The following is a 26860-nucleotide window of genomic DNA, read 5'->3' as shown; positions in this document are numbered from 1 at the left end:
CACATTATTGTTTTGATTTCTATTTAAAAAAAATTTTGCAAATAAGTTGTTGAAATGAAACTATGCATGTAACTATTACAATCTTTTATAGTCTATGCAGAAAAAAATAACTCCTTTAAGCAAATTTTTCATTAACGATGATTTTTTTTTTTAGTTTCCTTTTTGTATTAATAAATGGCATCCTGCTATTCTTTCCCAGAACAAAGATAAAGGTAGCTTCAAAGGTAAATTGTGTTCCAACTTTTAGGAAATTAAAAGTACAAATTATACATCATACTTTTTTCCAGTTTCTTCTGTCACACTCTGAGAAACATCTGAAGTTTCATTTTCACCCCAGGTATTCATTACGCCTATAATGCAGTTATATCATGTATGGAAGATATCTTTTTTCTAAACTATTTATATTATCTTCCATTTTAAAAAAATCTATATTGAATAATTTTCATGATGTACTATGCCATTTAATAATCCTTTAGTTAGAAGTTTTCTAAGCTATACATACAGCTCTATGTTAATATGCACTGTTGTACAAAGAAATAAACCATCTGCAAGAACTTGATTCATTAATATTTATTTTATTTTCTTCTGGCTTTCAAAAATTGGTTAATGTATCTTAAGTGTAGGAAAAATCATTTTCCTATGAAAATGTCTCCAGATTCCAAGGCTCTCTTTACAAAAATAACAGTTCAATGATTCTCATAAAATTCCAAAGCAAGGGATTAGGAAGAAATCTTGCTGGAACAATTTAGATTTTTAAAAAGTGATATATAAATATAGTTATATACAAAAAACATGTAGTTAAATATCATTGCATATAGCATATACAAATATATTCATAATTATATACTATTGAAAATGTTAATATTACGAACTGCAAAGTATTATGACTTTCACTCATACATTCCATAAAAACATCCCTGTGACTTATCACATATCACTAAATTTTTAGTACAAATTAGCACTTGCCAAAAGCACAATGCTCAGTGAGTATAGTGTCTTGAGGAGAAGCTAAGGTTAAATAAAGAGTTCAGGTGTTTTGGCAGAATAAAACAGGTTTTGAAGTATCTAGGAAATGAGGGCAATTTCAACCAAGGGATACTGGATCTCACTAAAAAATTATACATTAGCGGTGAGATAATTTAGACCAGACAGGAAAACAGTGTTCCAAGAAAATGGATAAAAGTATTTTCTTGCAAATATTCTGATAGTAGAAATGAATTCCTTACATTATTGTTATGCTAGGCATTAACAACTGATTCCAGTGTTAGTTACTATTGTACCTCGGCCAGGATATTGTCAATCTTATTATGACTCAGTCTAAATGTGAAAATATGAAAATTTTTATGCTTATATATTTCTATTGATGCACTCCAACCTGATCTAAATTACTATACAATCTTGTTAGCAAAGAATTTATGTTTTATAAATGTAGCCTGTGCTATTCTGAGTTGAACTATTTCCTTAGTAGAATCCATTTTGACTAATCTCTAAAGTATTTTTCTCAGTGTATCTTATTTTAGTTATTTTACATAGATGATTTCTGCAATTTTCTTTGTGTCAACAATAAAAACAGAATCAGCTGATATTTTGGTTTCAAAATTTGTTTAAGCATAAAAGGATACTTCTGTCAACATATTTGTAAAATAATATTTTGAAAGGCATGAATTTTGATGATTTACTTGCTTTGTTAAAATATTAAATAAGCTTAAATATACTCACCTCTTCTGGGACTAGAACAGTTCTCTTGCTATGACTCTGCTTGCCATTGGTGAAATTAATCTATTTTTCTTTTAATGTGAACCACCTTGTTAAGAAGATAGTTGCAGTTTTCTTTACCATAATTGTGACTACAATGCTTGTTCTTTTTATGGGTTTGTAAGATTTCCTCATGAACATTTTGATATTATTTTGAACTTGAGAAAGGTGCTTCCCTTGTGTACCCAGTTTAATAAATATTCTAGCTACAGTCTAGGTCCTGGCTTTCAAGGTCCTACACTCATCCAAATAAGCATGTTGATGCTTATTTGATGCTTATAAGAGATTCAAATGATTATTTAATGTGAGCTGTACTATATTTGTCAAGAGAAATATTCAAACTTGTCATTTATTCTAATATCAATTAAATCTAAATTCAAAGACAGCTTCTGAGAATGAGAAGATACAACATCTCTACCAGAACATACTTGAGCTTTTGAATGGCTGTTGCTTACATTAGTCTACGATGGATTTCATTTTCTAGAAGGCAGGAAATTCTATGACTGTCTGCTTTATTTGACTGAATTTAGGCCAGTCTCTCTGAATCTCTTTAAAGTATATGCAACTAATGTCTTTAGGATTCCAATTGGTTGCTTTCTAGCTGGATTGTTCTGAGAGAGGTCTGTGTCTTTTGGAACGATGCCATCTATTTGCAATGAAGCAAGCAGCACAGGCGTCTTGTAGACCTTCAGTACTGGGAAGTCATCATCACTTCTGAGAAACCCTGCTGTCCATGTGTGCATTTTGAATTGTATGTGCAGGGTTCATGGGTGATACCCATCTCTTCTTAGGCACTTTATCTCTGAATTGGCATTCTGCTATGGTCTGAATGTTTGTGTTTTCCCCAAATTCGTAAGTTGAAATTCTGATGCCCTATGTGATGGTATTAGGAGGTGGGGCTGTAGAGTAGTGATTAGCTCTTAAGGTGGAGCCCTTATGAACGGGGTTAGTGCTCTAATATAAGAGACTCTGGGGGTTTCCCAGGTGGTGCATTGGTAAAAAAAAAATCTGCCTGGCACTACAAGAGAAACCAAAGTTGTGGGTTCAATCCTTGGATTGGGAAGATCCCCTGGAGAAGGAAATGACACCCACTCCAGCATTCTTGCCTGGAAAATTCCATGGACAAAGGACCTGATGGTCTATAGTCCATGGGGCTGCAAAGAGTAGGATGTGACTGAGCACACTCAGCACACAAAAGAGATTCCACAGGGCCCTCTTGTGTTTAGCCAGGTCAGGACACAGCGAGAGGTCTGTGATCTAGAAAGAGACTCTCCCTTGACCACACAGGTACCCTGATTTCAGACTTCCAGCTTCTGGAACTGGGAGAAAAATTTTTCTGTTGTTTAAAAGCCCCCTGCCTCATTCTGTGGTAATTTGTGATAACTACCTGAAACACGTTCTTTTCCTATTTTCCACCTTGGAACTGAATCAAAGATCAGTTCCCTTGAATTACACTCTTCTTCCTTTGAATTAAATTCTGTGAGTCTGATCAGTTTCCAGCAATGATACACTCATCTGAATGAGCTTCACCAGCAGGATGAGTATCTGTCATGGCCCCATCATCCATAGTTCTGCTCCTCCATGGACACACTCCTCACCCTCTCATGTTTTCTGAATCTCCCACCCCACTTGCTCTAGCATCCGCTGTAGGCTCTGAAGCCACTACCACAGTGGCTGCTACACCACTACAACCAGTGTACCGCTGCTCTGTTATTTTGAGAAATAAATAAACTCAAAATTCTTCAAGATAACTTCCATCTGAAGAAAACAGGCATTGAAAGAGTCATAAAGATCACAATCGTTTTGACAAACAATTGTTTCTAGAAAGAATTTATTTTTTTTTTCTGAAATCAGTGGTGTTAGCATTTATGATTCAATTAACAGTATATTTATTTTACAGAAATAGTTCTAACTGGATTGGAATTGTAGAATTCAGCATCCAATAAGACTTTTAAATCACCTAAGTCACATAATAGAAACTATAATTTTGTGTATAATAAAACTATTAGTGAGAGATAGCCTTTCTGTCTTACAACCCACCTAAACCACAAGCAGAAATTCACTGAAGTTCTATTCTATAGTAAGTTCCATTTCTGGAAATCGTTTATAGTATTCCTCTTTAAAAATAAAGAGTAGCATATTTTGAGGAACTCTAATACACTGTTTACTAATGTAACTTTTTTGCTACTATTGTCTTTAATTTTTCTCATTTGAACCAATTTTCATACTAGACAATATTACATTTTTGGGGTATTTCAAAACTTGAATTCAAAAGATTTTCACTTTCTTTTAATTGGGCAAACAAATTCCATGAGAAAATTTTCTCACAGTGCTAGTATCCAGCATTAAAAAAGCTTCAAATAATGTCATTTTCTGGCATTGATTGACATTCAACACTCAGTCGTTTTCATGGCATCCAGTCTTCCAAGTGGACCTTAGGAAGCATAACTATAAACAAAGCTAGTGAAGGTGATGGAATTCCAGTTGAGCTATTTCAAATTTTAGAAAGATGATGTTGTTAAAGTGCCGCACACAATATGCCAGCAAATTTGGAAAACTCAGCAGTAGCCACAGGACTGGAAAAGGTCAGTTTTCATTCCAATTCCAAAGATGGGCAATGCTGAAGAATGTTCAAATTATCCCACAATTGCACTCATCTCACATGCTATCAAGGTAATGTTTAAAATCCTTCAAGTTAGGCTTCAGCAGAAAGTGAAACAAGAACTCCCAGACATTCAAGCTGGATTTAGAAAAGGCAGAGGAACCAGGGATCAAATTCCAACATCCGTTGGGTTACAGAAAAAGCAAGAGAATTCCAGGAAAGCATCTACTTCTGCTTCATTGACTATGCTAAAGGCAATGACTCTGTGGATCATGACAAAATATGAAAAATTCCTCAAGAGATGTGAACACCAGACTACTTTACCTGTGAAACCTGCGTATAAGTCAAGAAGCAACAGTGAGAACCTGACATGGAACAGCAGACTGGTTCCAAATTTGGAAAGGAGTATGTCAAGACTGTTACCCTGTTTATTTAATTTATATGCAGAGTACATCATGTGAAACTCCAGGCTAGATGAAGCACAAGTTGAAATTACGATTACCAGGAGAAATATAAATAACCTCAGATATGCAGATGACACCACCCTTATGGCAGAAAGCAAAGAGGAACTAAAGAGCCTCTTGATGAAAGTGAAAGAAGAGAGTGAAAAGCTGGCTTAAAGCTCAACATTCAAAAAACAAAGATCATGACATCTTGTGCCTTCACTTCATGGCAAATAGATGGGGAAACAATGGAAAAAGTGCCAGACTTTATTTTCTTGAGCTCCAAAATCACTACAGATGATGACTGCAACCATGAAATTAAAAGACACTTGCTCCTTGGAAAAAAAGTTATTGCCAACCTAGACAGCATATTAAAAATCAGAGATCATTTTCCAACAAAAGTCCATATAGTCAAAGCTATGATTTTTCCCATTGTCTTGTGTGGATGTGAGAGTTGGACCATAAGGAAGGCTGAGCACTGAAGAATTGATGTTTCTGAACTGTGGTGTTAGAGAAGACTCTTGAGAGTCTTTTGACTGCAAGGAGCTCTAACAAATGAATCCTAAAGAAAACCAGTCCTGAATATTCATTGGATGGACTGATGCTGAAGCTGAAGCTCGAAATCTTTGGCCACCTGATGCGAAGAGTTCGCTCATTAGAAATGATCCTGGTGTTGAGTAAGATTGAAGGCAGGGGGAGAAGGGGATGACAGGGAGTGAGATGGTTGGATGGCATCACCGATTCATGGGACATGAGTTTGAGCAAGATCCGGGAAATGGTGATGGACAGGGAAGCCTGGCGTGCTGCAGTCCATGGGGTTGCAAAGAGTCAGACATGACTTAGCAACTGAAAAGCTAAGTCTTTTAGCCTTCATAGAATTTTTTTTTTAACTTGAATTTAATTATGTTTCATTTCTTTTCATTTTGGGGGGAAAACTGATCTCTTAGATACTGTCAGTTAAGAAAGTTTTTTTTTTCAGTTACAGCAATTGTTTGAATTTGGGTAAAGCTAATCTCGGGGCTTCCCTGGTGGCTCAGAGGGCAAAGTGTCTGCCCGCAATGCGGGAGACTCCGGTTCGATCCCTGGGTCTGGAAGATCCCCTGGAGAAGGAAATGGCAACCCACTCCAGTACTCTTGCCTGGAGAATCTCATGGACAGAGAAGCCTGGTAGGCTACAGTCCATGGGGTCGCAAAGAGTCGGACACGACTGAGCGACTTCACTTTCACTTTCACTTTCAAAGCTAATCTGTTAGAGAAAGATATTTAGTATATAATGGTTTGCTTAATGCACTTCTTTTAATTTAACAATCTAATTCATAATCCAACAAAGTTTGCAGTAAAGGACATGGCCTCTTTTGTTGCTGCTCAACTCTGTTGTTGTAGCTTAAAAGTAACAGTAGAGAGTAAATGAATGAATGAGCCTTACCATGTTCCAATAATACTTTGTTTACAAAGCAGTCTGTAGCTTCTCTGCTCTTGATGTAGAGAAAAGCAGTCAGGATTGGTAAAGTAGCTCTGTCATTTATATCATAAGGATTTTGCAGTTTCTCCAGATATCACTGTATCTCAGCAAATGATCCAAGTACCATCTAAACTAGTGAAGGAAGGAAGTGAGTGTCTAGGGTATAGAAAATAGTCTGAAAGAAGGCTGCAGTGTCCACTTATTAACCCCTGCTCACGTGTAGCCAGTGGTCTGATAGAATGAGACTATAGCTGGCCACTTATGAGAAAAGAAGAAGGATTCTAAGCTACAAGAAGGAACTGGGACATGGATGTTGGAGGCTTTTAAAAGTTTCCACAATATTACACATCCCCTAGATCTTGAGCACATCTATTCCTTCCAGAAGGATAATTCAAGTCTCATTAAGGTACTGTATCCAATTGGAAGTCTGGAGTATCTACATAGAGACTAGGCCTCACCCTGACATATGGGTGTGGCTTCTGGAAAATCTAGCAAACTGTAAGCTAATAAATTCTTTTTCACCTTTCAAACTCCATATTCAAAAAGATGTACCAACAGGATAGCCACAATAAATGATTTCATTTAAAAACTGGAAAAATATTTAGAAAATACAGCAGTCAGTCATCCACAAATGTTGTAAAACAATTCTGGTCAGCAATGTTGAATACTACCTGAAATGACATAAGCCTACCTTTAAAAATGTGTGGGATTAGGCCAAGAGTACCACAAAAATATATCTAATAGGATATATATATATATATATGTGTGTGTGTGTGTGTGTGTGTATTCTCTCTCTCTCTCTCTCTCTATATATATATATATATATACATATAAAGTTGAGCCGTTCAGTCAAGTCCAACTCAGAGCGACCCATGGACTGCAATACAACACGCTTCCCTTTCCATCACCAACTCCTGGAGCTTGCTCAAACTCATGTCCGTTGAGTCAGTGATGTCATCCAACCATCTCATCCTCTGCCATCCCCTTCGCCTCCTGCCTTCAATGTTTCCCAGCATCAAGGTCTTTTCCAGTGAGCCAGTTCTTCGCATCAGGTGGCCAAAGTACCGAAGTTTCAGCCTCAGCATCAGTCCTTCCAATGAATATTCAGGACCTATTTCCTTTAGCATTGACTGCTTTGATCTTACTGTCTAAGAGATTGTCAAGAGTTTTCTTTAACACTACAGTTCAAAAGCATTAATTCTTTGATGCTCAGCTTTCTTTATAGTCCAACTCTCATACATGACTACTGGAAAAACCATAGCTTTGACTAGAGGGACCTTGATCGGCAAAGTAATGTCTCTGCTTTTTAATATGCTGTCTAATTTGGCCATAGGCTTTCTTCCAAGGAGCAAGTGTCTTTTACTTTCATGGCTGCAGTCACCATCTGCAGTGATTTTGGGGACCAAAAAATATAGTCTGTCACTGTTTCCATTGTTTCCCCATCTATTTGCCATGAAAAGATTGGACCAGATGCCATGATCTTGGTTTTTTGAATGTTGACTTTTAAGCCAGCTTTTTCACTCTCCTCTTTATTTCATCAATAGGCCCTTTAGTTCCTCTTGGTTTTCTGCCATAAAGGTGGTGTCATCTGCATATCTGAAGTTATTGATGTTTCTCCTGGCAATCTTGATTCCAGCTGGTGTTTCATCCAGGCTGGCATCACATGATGTAATCTGCATGTAAGTTAAATAAACAGGGTGACAATATACAGCTTTGATGTACTCCTTTCCCAATTTGGAACCAGTCCATTGTTCTACACCTAGTTCTAACTGTTGCTTCTAAACCTGCATACAGATTTTTCAGGAGGCAGGTAAGGTGATCTGGTATTCTCATCCCTTGAAGAATTTTTCACAGTTTGTTGTGAACCAGAGTCAATGGGTTTAGCATAGTCAGTGAAACAGATGTAGATGTTTTTTCTGGAATTCTCTTGCTTTTTCTATGATCCAATGGATGTTGGCAATTGGATTTCTGGTTCTTCTGCCTTTTCTAAATCTAGTTTAAACAGATGGAAGTTGTTGGTTCATGAACTGTTGAAGCCTAGTTTGGGGATTTTTGAGCATTACTTTGCTAGTGTGTGAGATGAGTGCAATTGTGCACTAATTTCAACATTCTTTGGGATTGCTTTTCTTTGATATTGGAATGCAATCTGACCTTTTCCCATCATGTGGCCACTGCTGAGTTTTCCAGATTTGCTGGCATATTTTGTACAGCACTTTCACAGCATCATATTTAGGATTTGAAATAGCTCAGCTGGAATTCCATCATGTCCACTAGCTTTGTTCATAATGATGCTTCCTAAGGCCCACTTGACTTCACACTGAAGGATGTCTGGCTGTCAGTGAGGAATAACACCTTTGTGTTTATCTGGGTCTTAAAGATCTTTTTTGTATAGTTCTTCTGTGCTTCTTGCCACATCTTCTTGATATCTTAGATGTTAGGTCCAAACAGTTTCAGTCCTATATTGTGCTCATCTTTCCATGAGATGGTCCCTTGGCATCTTTAATTTTTTAAAGAGATCTGTAGTCTTTCTCATTCTATTATTTTCCCCTATTTCTTTGCACTGATTATTTAGGAAGGCTTTCTTATCTCTTCTTGTTGTTCTTTGAAACTCTGCATTCAAATGGATATATTTTTCCTTTTCTCCTTTGTGTTTTGTTTCCCTGCTTTTCTCAGCTATTTGTAATGCCTCCTCAGGCAACCATTTTGCCTTTTTGCATTTCTTTTTCTTGGGTATGGCTTTGATTGCAGTACCCTGTACAATGTTACAAACCTCTGTCCATAGTTCTTCAGGTACTCTGTCTATAAAATCAAATCCTTAAATCTATTTGTCACTTCCACTGTATAATTGCAATGGTTTTGATTTAGATCCTATCTGAATGGTCTAATGTTTTCCCCTACTTTCCATTTAAGTCTGTTTTTTGTAGTTAGGAACTCATGATCTGAGCCACAGTCAGCTTCTGGCCCTGTTTTTGCTGACCCTAGAATTTCTCCATCTTCAGCTGCAAAGAACATAAGCAATCTGATTTCGGTATTGACCATCTGGTGATGTCCATGTGCAAAGTCATCTCTTGTGTTTTTGGAAGAGGGTGTTTGCTATGACCAGTGCATTCTCTTGGCAAAACTGTTAGCCTTTGCCCTGCTTCATTTTGTACTCCAAGGCCACACTTGCCTGTTACTCGGGTATATCTTGGCTTCCTACTTTTGCATTCCAGTCCCCTACAATAAAAATGACATCTTTTTTCAGTATTAGTTCTAGAAGATCTTGTATGTCTTCATAGAACTGCTCAATTTCAGATTCTTCAGCATTAGTGGATGGGGCACAGACTTGGATTACTGTGATATTGAATGCTTTGCCTTGGAAACAAACAGAGATCATTCTGCCAATTTTGAGATTGTACCCAAGTACTGTATTTCAGACTCTTTGTTGGCTATGATGGCTACTCCATTTCTCTTAAAGGATTCTTGACAACAGTAGTAGATGTAATGGTTATCTGATTTAAATTCACCTATTCCAGTCCATTTTAGCTCATTGATTCCTAAAATGTTGCTGTTCACTCTTGCTGTCTCCTGTTTGACCATTTTCAATTTACCTTGATTCATGGGCCTTACATTCATGAAGTTTCCTATGCAATATTGCTCTTTACAGTATTAGACTTTACTTCCATCACCAGTCCCATCCACAACAAGGTGTTGTTTTTCTTTGGCTCAGCCTCTTCATTCTTTCCTAAGCTATTTCTCCACTGTTCTCCAGCAGCATATTGGGCACCTATGGACCTGGGGAGTTCATCTTTCAGTGCCATATCTTTTTACCTTTTCATATTGTTTATGGGATTCTCAGTGGCAAGTGGCTTGCCATTCCCTTCTCCAGTAGACCACGTTTTGTCAGAACTTTCCACCATGACCCGTCTGTCTGGGTGGCCTTATAAGGCATGGCTCATTATTTCATTGAGTTAGACAAGGCTGTGATCCATGTAATTGGTTTGGTTAGATTTTTTTCTGATTGTGGTTTTCATTCTGTCTGCCCTCTGACTGATAAGGATAAGAGGCTCTTGGAAGCTTCCTGATGGGAAGGACTGGCTGTGGGTGAATCTAGGTCTTGCTCTAATGGGCAGGGCCATCCTCAGTAATTCTTTAATCCAATTTTCTGTTGATGAGTGGGTCTGTGTTCCCTCCCTGTAGTTTGAACTGAGGCTAAACTATGGTAGAGGTAATGGTGGTAATGGTAACCTCCTTCAAAAGGATTCATGCCAACATGCCCCGTGGCTCCCAGGACTGTTGTATTCAGTGCCCCTGACCCTGTAGCAGACTACTGTCAATCCACGCTTCTGCTGGAGACCCCTGGACACTAAACGCAAGTCTGACTTAGTCTCTTGTGCCATCACTGCTCCTTTCTCCTGGGTCCTGGTGTGCACAAAGCTTTGTTTGTGCCTTCCGAGTCTGTTTCCCCAGTCCTGTGGAAGTCCTGTAATCAAATCCCACTGGCCTTCAAAGTCCTTCCCTATATATATAGTGACAACTACTAAATTGTGTTCTGTGGTCCTAATCTGGAAAAACAAAAACAAAAACAAACGTTCTTTACAACAACAAAATAATTTTAACACAAATCTATAGTCTTTTAAAGATTTAAAGTCAACTAAATATTTTAAAAGTACAAAATGTAAATATTACTGCTTATGTCAGTGTTCTGTTAATCAGCCATCTTTTTTCGGATGAACTACCATATATCATAAATGGTATTCTGTTAACAATATGTCTTGTGAGACAGCTATTTTTAAATCATTATATTTTACAGTTTTTGCTTCAGGGCAATTTGGGAAAATTCCCTCTTCTGAGTCAGTAGCAACTGGAATTATTAATACACATGGTAGAGCAATATTTAGATTCAGAAATCAACCATGAATTTTCTATGTGATGATTACATGCTGTCTCATAATTTCAGAAAATTTTACAACAATATTTAGAGTTTAACATATAAATTGCATGTGTTCATGCTAAGTCACTTCAGACTGTAGCCGGCCAGGCTCCTCCATCAATGGGATTTTCCAGGCAAGAATACTGGAGTGGGTTGCCATTTCCTTCTCCAGGGGATTTTCCCAACCCAGAGATAGAACCAGTATGTCTTACTTCTCCTGCATTAGGAGTTTGGTTCTTTACCACTGGCACTACCTGGGAAGTCCAACATATAAATTACTATTCATTATATCCTGATTTTTTAAATAATTCTTAAATGAACATCTAGAGCCAAACAATGTTTCCTGTGTTCTTTCTGCTTTAAAATGTTCACTACTGGTATATTATTATAAAAATGAGAGCAGTAATACCTTGCTTAATTTAATACTCTTTTCAATTTAGACTACATGGCAAAACATAGTGACCTTACCAATAATCTTCATAAAATTTAATTTGGATTTTCATTGTTTATGGATTCTTCCATTTGTACATTTTTATGTCCTTGTTTAAGTTTCTTATATTTTCCTGAGTAGTCACTTTAGTTGTATACTTTTTATTCACTTTCAATTTACTAAATCATTTTTCTTAATTTTTAAAGTGTTTGAAAGTGAAATAGCCAACCATAGACCTATTTTTGTAAGCTTTTCTAGTAATATTCATAATAATCAACAGTTTGTATTAAATAACTAAAAAGATGTGATTCAAAATTAATTTTTATATCAGTCAATGGCTACAGTTTTCTCTTTATAGAAGAATGCTTTGTTATTTTGAATATGTCTTCTCTTGTATGTCATATAAAATTTCAAATAGTTTAAATTAAATCTAATTATTTTAATAATGTTTCGTTGACATTCTCAGCATTTGTTCTTGAATGACTTTAATGCAAGTAGTGATAAAAACATCAGCAAGATATTCTATGTGGGGCAGATCCAGAAAATACAATATTTGTTCTTTGATATGTTCCAAACAATGTCATTGCTTCCAGCACACTTGAGAATATGTCTCCTCATTCCAATGCAAAGCCATGTACTCTAGTTTTTTATTATCTGTAAAGTTTCAAAAAGTAGAGTATTATACTTTATAAGTACAATGCTTATTACGTACATTTAATTAAATTAATATAAATCGTTTAATATTGCAAAATGTACCATAGGTGGCTTGTGAACCTGTTGAGAATACTGCACAAGTTTGTGAGCAATTCCACCAACATGTGCACAGTGCTTAGCCATTTAGTCTTGTCTGATTCTTTGCAACTCTGTAGACAGTAGCCCACCAGGCTCCTCAGTCCATGGGGATTCTCCAGGCAAGAATACTGGAGTTGGTTGCCATTTCCTTCTCCAGGGGAGCTTCTCAACCTAGGGATCAGATCCAGGTCTCCCGCATTGCAGGTGGATTCTTATCATCAGAGCCACAAGGGAAACCCCCATGAATATGTAGAGGGATACAAAAATAAACAAGAAATTTAAATCACTATCCAGAAATGGTTATGGAAGACTCATGAATTATTGCTATCTGGAAAGATATGGAAATAACCTTGATGTGCTTTTTCTTTAACTTATATCCTTCTAGTCTCCACATAGTCCCTTTCCTCAGAACCAATGTCCTCAAATAAGAACACCACTCACAAAAAATCAAATTGTTTGGGCAGAGATATGGCTGAAAGGACCATATGATCTCTGGTCATTTCCAAGGCAAAACATTCAGTATCACAGAAAACCAAGTTTATGCCCTGGCCAGTAATGCTGAAGAGGCTGAAGTTGAACGGTTCTAGGGAGACCTACAAGAACTTTTAGAACTAACACTCAAAAAAGATGTCCTTTTCATTACAGGGGACTGGAATGCAAAAGTAGGAAGTCAAAAAACACCTGAAGTAACACAAATTTGTCCTTGGAGTACAGAATGAAGCAGGGCAAAGGCTAATAGAGTTCTGCCAAGAGAATGCACTAGTCTTAGCAAACACCCTCTTCCAGCAACACAAGAGAAGACTCTACACATAGACATCACCAGATGGTCAACACTGAAATCAGATTGATTATATTTTTTGCAACCAAAGATGGAGAAGCTTTATACAGTCAGCAAAAAAAAAAGCAAGAGCGGGAGCTGACTGTGGCTCAGATCATGAACTCCTTATTGCCAAATTCAGACTGAAATTGAAGAAAGTAGGGAAAACACTAAACAATTCAGGTATGACCTAAATCAAATCCCTTATGACTATACAGTGGAAGTGAGAAATAGATTTAAGGGACTAGATCTGATAGACAGAATGCCTGATGAACTATGGATGGAGGTTCATGACATTGTACAGGAGATAGGGTTCAAGATCATCCCCAAGAAAAAGAAATGCAAGAAAGCAAAGTGGCTGTCTGAGGAGGCCTTACAAATAGCTGTGAAAAGAAGAGAAGTGAAAAAAAAAAAAAAGAAGAGAAGTGAAAGGCAAAGGAGAAAAGGAAAGTTATACCCATTTGAATGCAGTGTTCCAAAGAATAGCCAGGAAAGATAAGAAAGGCTTCCTCAGTGATCAATGAAAAGAAATAGAGGAAAACAATAGAATGGGAAAGACTAGAGATTTCTTCAAGAAAATTAGAGATATAAAGGGAACATTTCGTGCAAAGATGGGCTCAATAAAGGACAGAAATGGTATGGACATAACAGAAGCAGAAGATATTGAGAAGAGGTGGCAAGAATACACAGAAGAACTGTACAAAAAAGATCTTCATGACCCAGATAATCACGATGATGTGATCACTCACCTAGAACCAGACATCCTGAAATGTGAAGTCAAGTGGGCCTTAGGAAGCATCACTATGAACAAAGCTAGTGGAGGTGATGGAATTCCAGTTGAGCTGTTTGAAATCCTCAAAGATGATGCTGTGAAAGTGCTGCACTTGATATGCCAGCAAACATGGAAAACTCAGCAGTAGCCACAGGACTGGAAATGGTCCGTTTTCATTCCAACCCCAAAGAAAGGCAATGACAAAGAATGCTCAAACTATCACATAATTGCACTCATCTCACACTAGTTAAGTAAAGCTCAAAATTCTCCAAGCCAGGCTTCAACAATACGTGAACCGTGAACTTCCAGATGTTCCAGCTGGCTTTAGAAAAGGCAGAGGAACCAGAGATCAAATTGCCATCATCTGCTGGATCATTGAAAAAGCAAGAGAGTTCCAGAAAAATATCTATTTCTACTTTATTGACTATGTCAAAGCCTTTGACTGTGTGGATCACAATAAACTGTGGAAAATTCTGAAAGAGATGGGAATACCAGACCACCTGACCTGCCTCATAAGAAATCTGTATGCAGGTCAGGAAGCAACAGTTAGAACTGGACATGGAACCACAGACTGGTTCCAAATTGGAAAAGGAGTACGTCAAGGCTGTATATTGTCACCCTGCTTATTTAACTTATATGCAGAGTACATCATGAGAAACACTGGGCTGGAAGAACACAAGCTGTAATCAAGATTGCCAGGAGATATATCAGTAACCTCAGATATGCAGATGACACCACCCTTCTGGCAGAAAGTGAAGAAGAACTAAAGAGCATCTTGATGAAAGGGAAAGAGGAGAGTGAAAAAGTTGGCTTAAAGCTCAATGTTCAGAAAACTAAGATCATGGCATCAGGTCCCATTACTTCATGGCAAATTGATGGGGAAACAGTGGCTGACTTTATTTTGTGGGGGGGAGGGATCCAAAATCTCTGCAGATGTTGATTGCAGCCATGAAAGTAAAAGACGCTTACTCCTTGGAAGGAATGTTATGACCAACTTAGACAGCATATTAAAAATCAGAGACATAACTTTGCCACCAAAGGTCCATATAGTCAAGGCTATGGTTTTTCAAATAGTTCTGTATGGATGTGAGAGTTGGAGTATAAAGAAACCCGAGCACTGAAGAATTGATGCTTTTGAACTGTAGTGTTGGAGAAGACTCTTGAGAGTCCCTTGGACTGCAAGGAGATCCAACCTGTCCATCCTAGAGGACTGATGTTAAAGCTGAAACTCCAATACTTTGGCCACCTGATGTGAAGTGCTGACTCATTTGAAAAGACCCTGATGGTGGGAAAGATTGAGTGCAGAAGAAGAAGGGGATGACAGAGGATGAGATGGTTGGATGGCATCACCGACTCAATGGCCATGAGTTTGAGTAAACTCTGGGAGTTGGTGATGGACAGAGAAGCCTGGTGTGCTGTGGTTCATGGGGCCGCAAATAATCGGATATGACTGAGCAACTGAACTGAGACTGGTGGCTTACTTAGGGTATCATCCTCAGTTCTACGGGGACCCATGCATCTTTTGGTACTTTTTTTGTGGACGTATCATGAGACACATGGGACTTCTGAAGCCTGGATTCCCAGAATGATGCCCTCCTGTAACTAGATCTCAGGATGGAATTGACTGGAGGGGAATTGTTCCCTGGTGACCCATTCGAGTGCCTCTGGGGCTATTTTATAATAATTCCTGTGTGCATCTTATAGTTTATAGTCTTATCCTATATGATAATATCTAAAATGGATGTTAGAAAGTATGCTTTCCTGGGGATTTATAGACTTACAGCTCACACCTGTTGCTATTGGTAGAGGTTACTGAACTAACTTTAAGCATTAAATCCCAGGCTTCTGTTACTCATATTTGTACTTTCTTTGGCAATACGATTGCTTCAAAGTTCATTAAGCTCTGGATATTATTTGTTTTCAATCAATCATTTGAAAGTATTGATACTCTAAGGTCCTTTCAGAGCAGAATTCTAACTTGCAAAAGTTTCCACCTTTATTTGTTGTCTGTTCAGCCTGTGACAGCTGCTTTCCTGCCACATGCTGTCTAAACAATAAACACTACACATTTTATGATTTGGGTTATAGCAACACCAAACGACCATTAGTATGGGCTATGCTGTTGTAATAAAAAGAATCCGGTGTACAATGGCCTTTCAATAAAGTAAAAGCTCATTTCTTTGCACATAACAGTCCAGAGTAAGCCATCCAGGGCTAATGGGATGACTGTTCTACCCCAAAATGTAAGCCCCAAGGCTGTTTTACTTGTTTCTATCTTATGGCTTGTAAGAATGGAGAAAGAAATAGAAGATGGCATTAAATGTCTAATTTTATTCATAGATATGTATTTTAGCATGGTTTATTTTTCTTGTTGCTGTTGTATTTATTTTTGTTATTATTTATTGGAAATGTCAGTGCAAAAGAATAGTGGACGTCTTCACTTTAGAGTCAATTAGTGAATATTTGTGGTCATTGTTTTAAGTTTTTTGGAAAACCAGCACATGTAATTTGCCACATTTTTTTTTCTTCCTCAGGTTAGGAAACTAAAACACATTCTTCTAGATTTCCTTGAGGCTAGAATTTAGAAATATGACTAAAATAACAGTTAGAATTTCCCTTTTGTATGGGTTAGGTAAAGTATGGTGAGGAGCCATCCTTCTCTCAGAGATAGAAGTGTCAGAGGCTGTAGCCCACTTAAGTGGCACAAGCTGGAAAATCTCTGCTCCTTCACTAAATCAGCCAAATATTTTGAAGCTGTTCATGTGTATCTGATGAAACCACATCTTAAAATTGTTGGGGAAATATAATTAAAAGCCTTCTTCCAAGCCAGAAAACCTCTCCACAGAGGTTGCAGAGAAAGAAGACATTTTATACTCGAATAAGCATTAAACTAGAATGTGGGGCAAAATCACCAACAATCCGCTAAGAAGTTGTAAAGACAAAAAGAAATCTCACCATTTTATACAGCCAAGCAGATACAACTCACTGATTATCTAACTTCAAGATAAACAATGACCAGTCCTTAAGTCAAAGGACTTGAGGGCACCATTTGTCACATATAGTTCATCCTAAGTACATCTGGAATTGAGGTGACTATCTGTATTAGCTACTTGGCTTTATCCAGAAGGGGGGGAAATCTCATATATTTACCACAGAAGGTAACTTTGCAACCCAAAGTGAGGTGCCTATTGAAATTAAGTTCTTATCCTCCCATAGAAACTGAGAGGTAAGGGTGCTGTCTTCCTTAACATTTGCATTTCAGTTAGAAAGCTCCCGAGTCCCTGAAAAATTATACTTGCCATGATTAAGCTGACTAAAGGCTTGTTTAGTTTCAAAAGAATATGTGTCCATTTCAAAGGAGAAGAAAGTACTTAATAATTGTATGTATCTAAGGTAAATTATCAAAGACAAAACAAAGGGGAGATATTTCTTGTATTACTTTCAACATGAAGAATTAAGCTTATTGTTTTAAATTATATTTCTGTTCATAGTCTGTAGTCTGTAGCCCTAATTATCTTGTCATCCTAGACTTCCTATGACTTAACTAGTGTATAATACAGTACTTTCGGCTTAAACTTTTTTTTTTTTTTCCAAACGTGGCTTCTCTTATTTGGAAATGATTATTCTAACTGATCAGTGAGGAAGGCTCTCTTATGTCTCCTTGCTATTCTTTGGAACTCTGCATTCAAATGGGTTTATCTTTCCTTTTCTCCTTTGCTTTTAGCCTCTCTTCTTTTCACAGCTATGTGTAAGGCCTCCTCAGACAGTCACTTTGCTTTTTGGCATTTCTTTTTCTTGAGGATGGTCTTGCTCCCTGTCTCCTCTACAATGTCATGAACATCCGTCCACAGTTCATCAGGCACTCTGTGTATCAGATCTAGTCTCTTAAATCTATTTCTCACTTCCACTGTATAATTATAAGGGATTTGACTTAGGTCATACCTGAATGGTCTAGTGGTTTTCCCCAGTTTTTTCAATTTCAGTCTGAATTTGGCATGATCTGAGCCACAGTCAGCTCCTGGTCTTGTTTTTGCTGACTGTATAGAGCTTCTGCATCTTTGGCTGCAAAGAATAAAATCAATCTGATTTCAGTGTTGACCATCTGGTGATGTCCATGTGTAGAGTCTTCTCTTGTGTTGTTGGAAGAGGGTGTTTTCTATGACCAGTGCGTTCTCTTGGCAAAACTCTATTAGCCTTTGCCCTGCTTCATTCTGTACTCCAAGGCCAAATTTGCCTGTTATGCCAGGTGTTTCTTGACTTTCTACTTTGGCATTCCAGTCCCTTATAATGAAAAGGAGAACTTTTTCGGTGTTAATTCTAAAAGGTCTTGTAGGTCTTCCTAGAACCGTTCAACTTCAGCCTCTTCAGCATTACTGGTCAGGGCATAGACTTGGATTACCGTGATATTGAATGGTTTGCCTTGGAAACGAACAGAGATCATTCTGTCGTTTGTGAGACTGCATCCAAGTACTTAATTTCAGACTCTTTTGTTGACTATGATGGCTACTCCATTTCTTCTAAGGGATTCCTGACCACAGTAGTAGATATAATGGTCATTTGAATTAAATTCACCCATTCCAGTCCATTTTAGTTTGGTGATTCCTAAAATGTCAACGTTCACTCTTGCCATCTCTGGTTTGATCACTTCCAATTTGCCTTGATTCATGGACCTAATATTCCAGGTTCCTATGCAATATTGCTCTTTACAGCATAGGACTTTGCTTCCATCACCAGTCACATCCACAACTGGGTGTTGTTTTTTTTTTTTTTTTTTGCTTTGGCTTCATCTCTTCATTCTTTCGGGAGTTATTTCTCCACTGATCTCCAGTAGCATATTGGGTGCCTACCGACCTGGGAAGTTTGACTTTCAGTGTCCTATCTTTTTGCCTTTTCATACTGTTCATGGAGTTGTCAAGGCAGGAATACTGAAGTGGTTTGCCACTCCCTTGTTCAGTGGACCACATTTTGTCAGAACTCTCCACCATAACCCATCCTTCTTGGGCTGCCCTACACAGCATGGCTCATAGTTTCTTTGAGTTAGACAAGGCTATAGTCCTTATGATTAGATTGGTTAGTTTTCTGTGATTGTGGTTTTCAGTCTGTCTGCCCTCTGATGGAGAAGGAGTAGAGGCTTGTGAAAGCTTCCTGATGGGATAGACTGATTAAGGGGGATACTGGGTCTTGTTCTCATGGGCAGGGATACCTCAGTAAATCTTTAATCCAATTTTCTGTTGATGGGTGGAACTTCGTTCCCTCCCTGCTATTTACCTGGGGCAAACTATGGTGTAGGTAATGAAGATAATGATGACCTCCCTCAAAAGATCCCATGCATGTACCCTTAAAGTCCATGGCCCCAACCCTGCAGCAGGCCACCACTGGCCCACACCTTCGCCGGACACTCCTGGACACCACTGGCAAGTCTCCCTTGGGATCACTGTTCCTTTCTATGGGAAAGTATAGAATGGGAAAGACTAGAGATCACTTCAAAAAAAAAAAAAATAGAGATGCCAAGGGAACATTTCATGCAAAGATGGGCTCAATAAAGGACAGAAATGGTATGGACATAACAGAAGCAGAAGATATTGAGAAGAGGTGGCAAGAATACACAGAAGAACTGTACAAAAAAGATCTTCATGACCCAGATAATCACGATGGTGTGATCACTCACCTAGAACCAGACATCCTGAAATGTGAAGTCAAGTGGGCCTTAGGAAGCATCACTATGAACAAAGCTAGTGGAGGTGATGGAATTCCAGTTGAGCTGTTTGAAATCCTCAAAGATGATGCTGTGAAAGTGCTGCACTTGATATGCCAGCAAACATGGAAAACTCAGCAGTGGCCACAGGACTGGAAATGGTCCGTTTTCATTCCAATCCCAAAGAAAGGCAATGCCAAAGAATGCTCAAACTACCACGTAATGGCAATCACCTCACACGCTAGCAAAGTAATGCTCAAAATTTTCCAAGCCAGGCTTCAACAACACTTGAACCGTGAACTTCCAGATGTTCAAGCTGGTTTTGGAAAAGGCAGAGGAACCAGAGATCAAATTGCCAACATCCACTGGATCATCGAAAAAGCAAGCTGCTGCCACTGCTAAGTCGCTTCAATTGTGTCCGACTCTGTGCGACCACATAGATGGCAGCCCATCAGGCTCCCCCTACCCTGGGATTCTCCAGGCAAGAACACTGGAGTTGGTTGCCATTTCCTTTTCCAATGCATGAAAGTGAAAAGTGAAAGTGAAGTCACTCAGTCGTGTTTGACTCTCAGCGACCCCATGAACTGCAGCCTATCAGGCTCCTCTGTCCATGAGATTTTCCAGGGAAGAGTACTGGAGTGGGTTGTCATTGCCTTCTCCCGAAAAAGCAAGAGAGTTCCAGAAAAACATCTATTTCTACTTTATTGACTATGCCAAAGCCTTTGACTGTGTGGATCACAATAAACTGTGGAAAACTCCGAAAGAGATGGGAATACCAGACCACGTGACCTGCCTCTTGAGAAATCTGTATGCAGGTCAGGAAGCAACAGTTAGAACTGGACATGGAACAACAGACTGGTTCCAAATAGGAAAAGATGTACGTCAAGGCTATATATTGTCACGGTGCTTATTTAACTTATATGCAGAGTACATCATGAGAAATGCTGGGCTGGAAGAAGCACAAGCTGTAATCAAGATTTCCAGGAGAAATATCAATAACCTCAGATATGCAGATGACACCACCCTTATGGCAGAAAGTGAAGAAGAACTAAAGAGTCTCTTGATGAAAGTGAAAGAGGAGAGTGAAAAAGTTGACTTAAAGCTCAACATTCAGAAAACTAAGATCATGGCATCTGGTCCCATCACTTCATGGCAAATTGATGGGGAAACAGGGGAAACAGTGACTGACTTTATTTTTTGGGCTCCAAATCATTACTGATGGTGACTGCAGCCATGAAAGTAAAAGATGCTTACTCCTTGTAAGGAAAGTAATGACCAATCTAGATAACATACTAAAAAGCAGAGGCATTACTTTGCCTACAAAGGTCCATCTACTCAAGGCTATGGTTTTTCCAGTAGTCACATATGGATGTGCGAGTTATACTATAAAGCAAGCTGAGCACTGAAGAATTGATGCTTTTGAACTGTGGTGTTGGAGAAGACTCTTGAGAGTCCCTTGGACTGCAAGAAGATCCAAGAAGTCCAACCTAAAGGAGATCAGTCTTGGGTGTTCATTGGAAGGACTGATGTTGAAGCTGAAGCTCCAACACTTTGGCCACCTGATGCAAAGAGCTGACTCATTTGAAAAGACCCTGATGGTGGGAAAGATTGAAGGCAGAAGGAGAAGGGGTCGACAGAGGATGAGATGGTTGGATGGCATCACTGACTCAATGGACACGAGTTTGGGTGGGTTCTGGGAGTAGGTGATGGACAGGGAGGCCTGACATGCTGTGGTCCATGGGGTGGCAAAAAGTCGGACTCGACTGAGTGAGTGAACTGAACTGAACTGTATCTTTTTAGCTAGGCCACCCCTCATTGCTCATGCTTAACTCCCTCCCTAACAAATCTGATGCTGCTGCAACTTTGTAATTTTACAAATAAGGTTTGCAAGTTGTATTTACTCAGATGTATAAAATTAAACAGCTTCAAATTTACACTTTCTTAATTGGTAAATTTGTACACTGGAATCAGTTGTTTCTAGTTTAAAGAAAATATTCAATAGAAACTAGATGTAAATCCACTGAAAACAGGGACTGCAGAGTGAGAATAATATTTTCATGATACCACTGCATAAATGATATTGTCTATTTTTGCTGACTCTATAGAGTTTTTGACTTCCCAGGTGACTCAGTGGTAAATAATCTGTCTGTCTGTAAAGCAGGAGACAAGGGTTTGATCCCTGATCAGGAAGATTCCCTGGAGAAGGATATAACAACCCACTCCAGTATTCTTGCCCAGGAAATCTCATGGACTGAGGAGTCTGGCAGGCTCCAGTCTGTGGGATTGTAGGCAGTTGGACGTGATTGAGCAACTGAGCACACACCGAGTTTCTGTCATAATGAAATTTCAAATTCCCTTTGGTAACTCACTGTCAGAGATTATCTGCATCTATACAAGTTATTCGAAGAAGGCAATGGCACCCCACTCCAGTACTCTTGCCTGGAAAATCCCATGGACAGCAGAGCCTGGTGGGCTGCCGTCTATGGGGTCGCATAGAGTCGGACATGACTGAAGCGACTTAGCAGCAGCAGCAGCAGCAGCTCTTGGTATGATGGGCATTTTTTTTTCTTTTTACTGAATCATGGAGAGTTTATGATGTTAGGATATTCAAGGTACAATTTAAACCTTTTATTTTTTTCAAGCAGTGACTCTTTTTAGGTTTAACATGCAGATTCTGACCTGTTTTTAAGTTCTGTGTTTCCAAAGAAAATTTAATTTGATGTGCTATTTTGGCGACTTTATTCAATCTGGTCCTACTGAGCATATACTTGTTCCTTTTGGAACTGCCTGTGGGAATAGATGACAGCTTCCTAGGTCAAGTCACCTGGAATATGTACATTTAGGTGGAGAAGGAAGTCTTCAGCCCTCCATAACTAAGAGTATTCCTGGGTTGGGTAGCTTACCCATTCTTCAGCCCTCCATAACTAAGAGTATTCCTGGGTTGGGTAGCTTACCCATTCATCAGTGTTACCATGTTCCGGAGTCTTAGGTGGAGAATGGGATTCTCTGGCCACAGACATTCAGAGGTGATCTGTTTAGTGTAGGATGTTTGTTGTGGTTGACTTTCTGTTGAAGCTCTACAATCATCAAGGGTCTATACATGGAGAGAGGACATACCCAAGGCTACTGGGAGGCCAGTCAGGACCCTCAAGAGAGATCCTGCCACAACAAGTGCTGAACCTGGAAAACACTCTGCTTCCATTTCAGGCTTGAATGCCCCCTCCCTCACACAGAGATATCAAACACCTGAGGGCACCAACCTGAAAGGTAACACAAGATGCACCCAGCCCAGGTAGCCTCTCTGTCTCCATGGATCACGGAACAAAGACTTCTCTACTCATACCAATAGACACACATATGTGTATGTATGTGTGTGTGTTTCTAGTAGTTTTGTTTGGGTTCTTTTATACCTATGATAGTCATTTAGGCATTTTATCAATTTTTACCTTTAATGTTGAAACATGATAAATTGCTTAATATTCTCTGTTAATTCCAAAACCTCTTGTCTTCACACATCTGATTCTGTTTGTTTGTTTTTTTTTTCTTTTTGGGTCCTTGTTATCTCTCATTGATTCCTTGGAAGTTAGGGACAGAATGGGAAATTCTAGGTTTCTTTAAAATGATATATATATGTCAATTATATGCAATTTCCTGGATGCTAGAACTTGAAAACTAAGATGGTGTGATGTTCCTCAAAAATAGGTTGGTATTTGCCTCTGTCATGTATATGAATCTCCTAAAATCAGATATGACTAAGCTTAGCCTTTTCTATTATTTTGGTAACATCTGGGTAATAAGAATTCAAGGTAAAAAAAAAAAAAAATCAAGTCAACTTGATTCCAAACTATCAGAGAATATTGTAATGCCCTCTACTAAGCATCAAAGTTTAAAGTGGATTTTTTTTTTTTGTCCTTATTTTCCCCTGGGAAGAGCATGATTTTTTTTTTCTTAGATCAATTTTAACCTGCTATTTTTCCCACCAGAGATTCTAACTTTATGGTAGATTTTTCAATACTCCACTCAGGAAGGTCCTTGGCTTTGTCTCCAATCTCTCTCCTTTTTATAGACAATTGCAAATAAAAAGCTTAATTTCATAAACTGAGTTCACCATTTATGAATACTCTAAGACATAGTCAATGCAAATTTAAATTAACAATAGGTATAATATTTTAGCAACAACAACAAAAATGACAATTTTTCTAAAAGGTCAGAGGCAAATCAGTGACTTCATTCACCCAGAATACTTAACTGGTTTGAAAGAAGAAAATGAATCCTTTTCTAGATGTTGAGGCAAAACTTTGAAGACCTATTAAAAGGAAAAAAAAAACACCCTTCATTCTGATGTCCTTGATGGCTGAATCTTCCCTATCACACACATAAAAAAATCTAAACATCTAAAAGCTATTCTCACAACTGTAACATATCAATCTTCTTTCCTGTTAATAAGCCACATATTCTTTAAATAATTGTATACATAGATTGACAAAATTGAAGGAAGTGCACACATTTCAAGATAGTTTCATGGTGCACTGGCTACACAGCAGGCACCAGCATCACTCACCATGAGCACCGGGGATGTGTCCGAGCCAATGGGGCATGTGGCACTGAGAGCAAACCCTTGAGATGGGGGTTGGTACTCTCTCCCTCCAGCCCTATGTAACTGACATTCTGTGACACATCTGAATGTCTCTGATGCCACGTCTCTGTCATAGTCAACAGTTACCTCCCAGAAAACTCTCTGTCCCTTAATGTACTCTAGAGCCTGCAGTTAGGAACTGCTCAGTCAGGATGGCTTGAATTACACTCCCTATTTACAGTTTTTATTTGACAAACACACAAGCTGTTTTGTTGCAATTAAAGCAATTTTAAACTGAACACAGTACCTGATTTGTGTGTGTGTGTGTGTGTGTGTGTGTGTGTGTTTCATAATCAAATAAAAAGCCTACAAGATAAAACTACTTACATCTCCTCCAGAAACCCATCAACTTCACAGTCAAGGCAAGAGGTCCAGCCAGGTCACCTTCTTTAGGTTTCGATAGATGAACAGGTGCCACGCTCCAGCACCTCCTTTTCCAGCTACGTGAGCACCATGTCCTCCCAGAACTTCGTCCTCCCTCTGGACTCAAGTGAGCCTGTGAAATTCACAATGAAGTGAAATTCAATAGGTTCGTCAAGTGCCTACAAAGCTTAAACAAGCTTGAGGGCTCAGTTTGCTTTTCTGAGTTTTCATATACATTTTCCTTTCTTGACAATTTATGGCTGCATTTAAAATGATTTTAAAAATATTTTTTACATCAAGAGGTTTTTTTGTTTTTTGTTTTTTTCAAAAATATCAGTCTGCTATACTGCAAGACAGGAGAGTCAACCTACATTCTTTTCTAAACATTTATGTCCTATTATTTGTCTTCTCAAAAAGTGACTCTAAAGGTACTTTTTTATCTCAGTAATGTTTGGGCTTTTTTCTCTTTCTCTTATTAACTCCTACTCACACACACACACACACACATCTGGCTTTCTTCTTATAAAAACAAAATTTTAATTTTGCAAGTATTTCATAATATGAGCCCCACACAATTCATCTTGAAAAGTCTTCTGGGGGCTTCATTACTTACTGTCTGTGTGACCTTGTACAAGTCACTTAACCTCTTACTGCCTCAGTTACCCCTTCAGTTAAATGAGGATAACAATAGGGTCTCTATAATAGTTTTCAAAGATCTGACAATTATACGCCAGATGCTGCTTTAGGCACCGGATCTTTGGTAAACAGGTAAAATAAATTTGGTAAACAAGTAAAATAAATTCCTGTCATTATGGGAATTTCAGTCTATTAGGCCGAGAAGTAATACCAAAATACTGATGGCAAAAAAACACATGCTGGGGCTCAGTGACACAAGAAAAGCAAAGGTGTGTGAGTGAAGCTATAAGAATGCTGAGTGCCTTCAGTTTGGAGGGATGGAAGTACATATACACTGAATGATAGGGCTACCTCCATAAAGCCTATGGGATCCTTATCTTGCACATGTTTTTCTCACTTCTGATAATGTATGAGTTTGAGCAAACTCCAGGAGAAAGTGAAGGACGGGAAAACCTGGTGTGCTGCAGTTCATGGGATCGCAAAGAGTCAGACATGACTTAGTGACCGAACAACAATCTTATTTCATTTTTACAACACCAGAAATAGTCCTTGAAGAAAATATAACTTCAGTAAAAATAGTCCTGATAATTCCAAATAGACTTAAATGATTTCCTCTTTCCCCATTCTAAAAAAAAAAAAAAATCCGAGTTTACATAGTTTGTTTAACATTGCATGAGCAACAGAAAATAAAAAATGTTCTAGCCAGTGTCATAATCATAGTGTTAACATGATTCATGCCTTTATTTGCTATAGCTAATTTTACTTATATCGTGTATACATAAAATATACAAACATCTTATTCCATGGAATAAATGTTTTACATAACAACTATTTGCGTTTCTTATTTGAAATGCAAATTGACACACAATGCTACTTCCAATATTAATAAATTTGTAGTAAAACTTTGTATTGTAGAGAATAATTTAACTCCAGAAATTCACTTCAGTTTGGAAAGCTTTAATTTTTAATTTGAAAGTCTTTCTAAACCTTGTAAATTATAATTGGAATTTCTCTAAGTTAGAAGCACTGACAACCACAAAAATGAGAACAAAAACATTCAGCTAAGCAACGCATAAATTTAGGAATGTTTTATCTAAAGAAAAGTCCATTTAAACTACATCCAACCCTAATTAAAAAGACCACAAAATAGTATAACTTATAGTGAGAAGGAGTTTCTATAATTCAGTATCAAAAATAGAAATTAACAAAAATATCCTTAACATAAGTCAAAGGAAAATATAAGTTAAATTATTATGAATATAATACTAAACTTGAACTAATTTTTTTTCAGTTTCAATGCTAATTAGGAGAAGTTTCTAAAGGTGAGAACAAGTAATGTTCACTTTTAATGACTAACTGTAGCTGAAAGAAAAATTCAATGCATAAAAGCAAACAGTAAAAATACAGTGCAGAAATAGACAAATGGGAAGTAAAATCCTGCCTAACCTGCCTTATCACTTTATTATGCCCTTAAATATTGGGAATATTAAAACATTTGCAAAGAAAATAAGTCTATAAGTATAAGGAATATGAATTTGCTGTCAC

The sequence above is a fragment of the Giraffa tippelskirchi genome, chromosome 12, assembly GCF_054371585.1.
Source record: "Giraffa tippelskirchi isolate mGirTip1 chromosome 12, T2T-mGirTip1v1.2.pri, whole genome shotgun sequence".
NCBI lineage: Eukaryota > Metazoa > Chordata > Mammalia > Artiodactyla > Giraffidae > Giraffa > Giraffa tippelskirchi.
The sequence above is the reverse complement of the archived record's forward strand: the minus strand, read 5'-3'. Positions refer to the sequence as shown.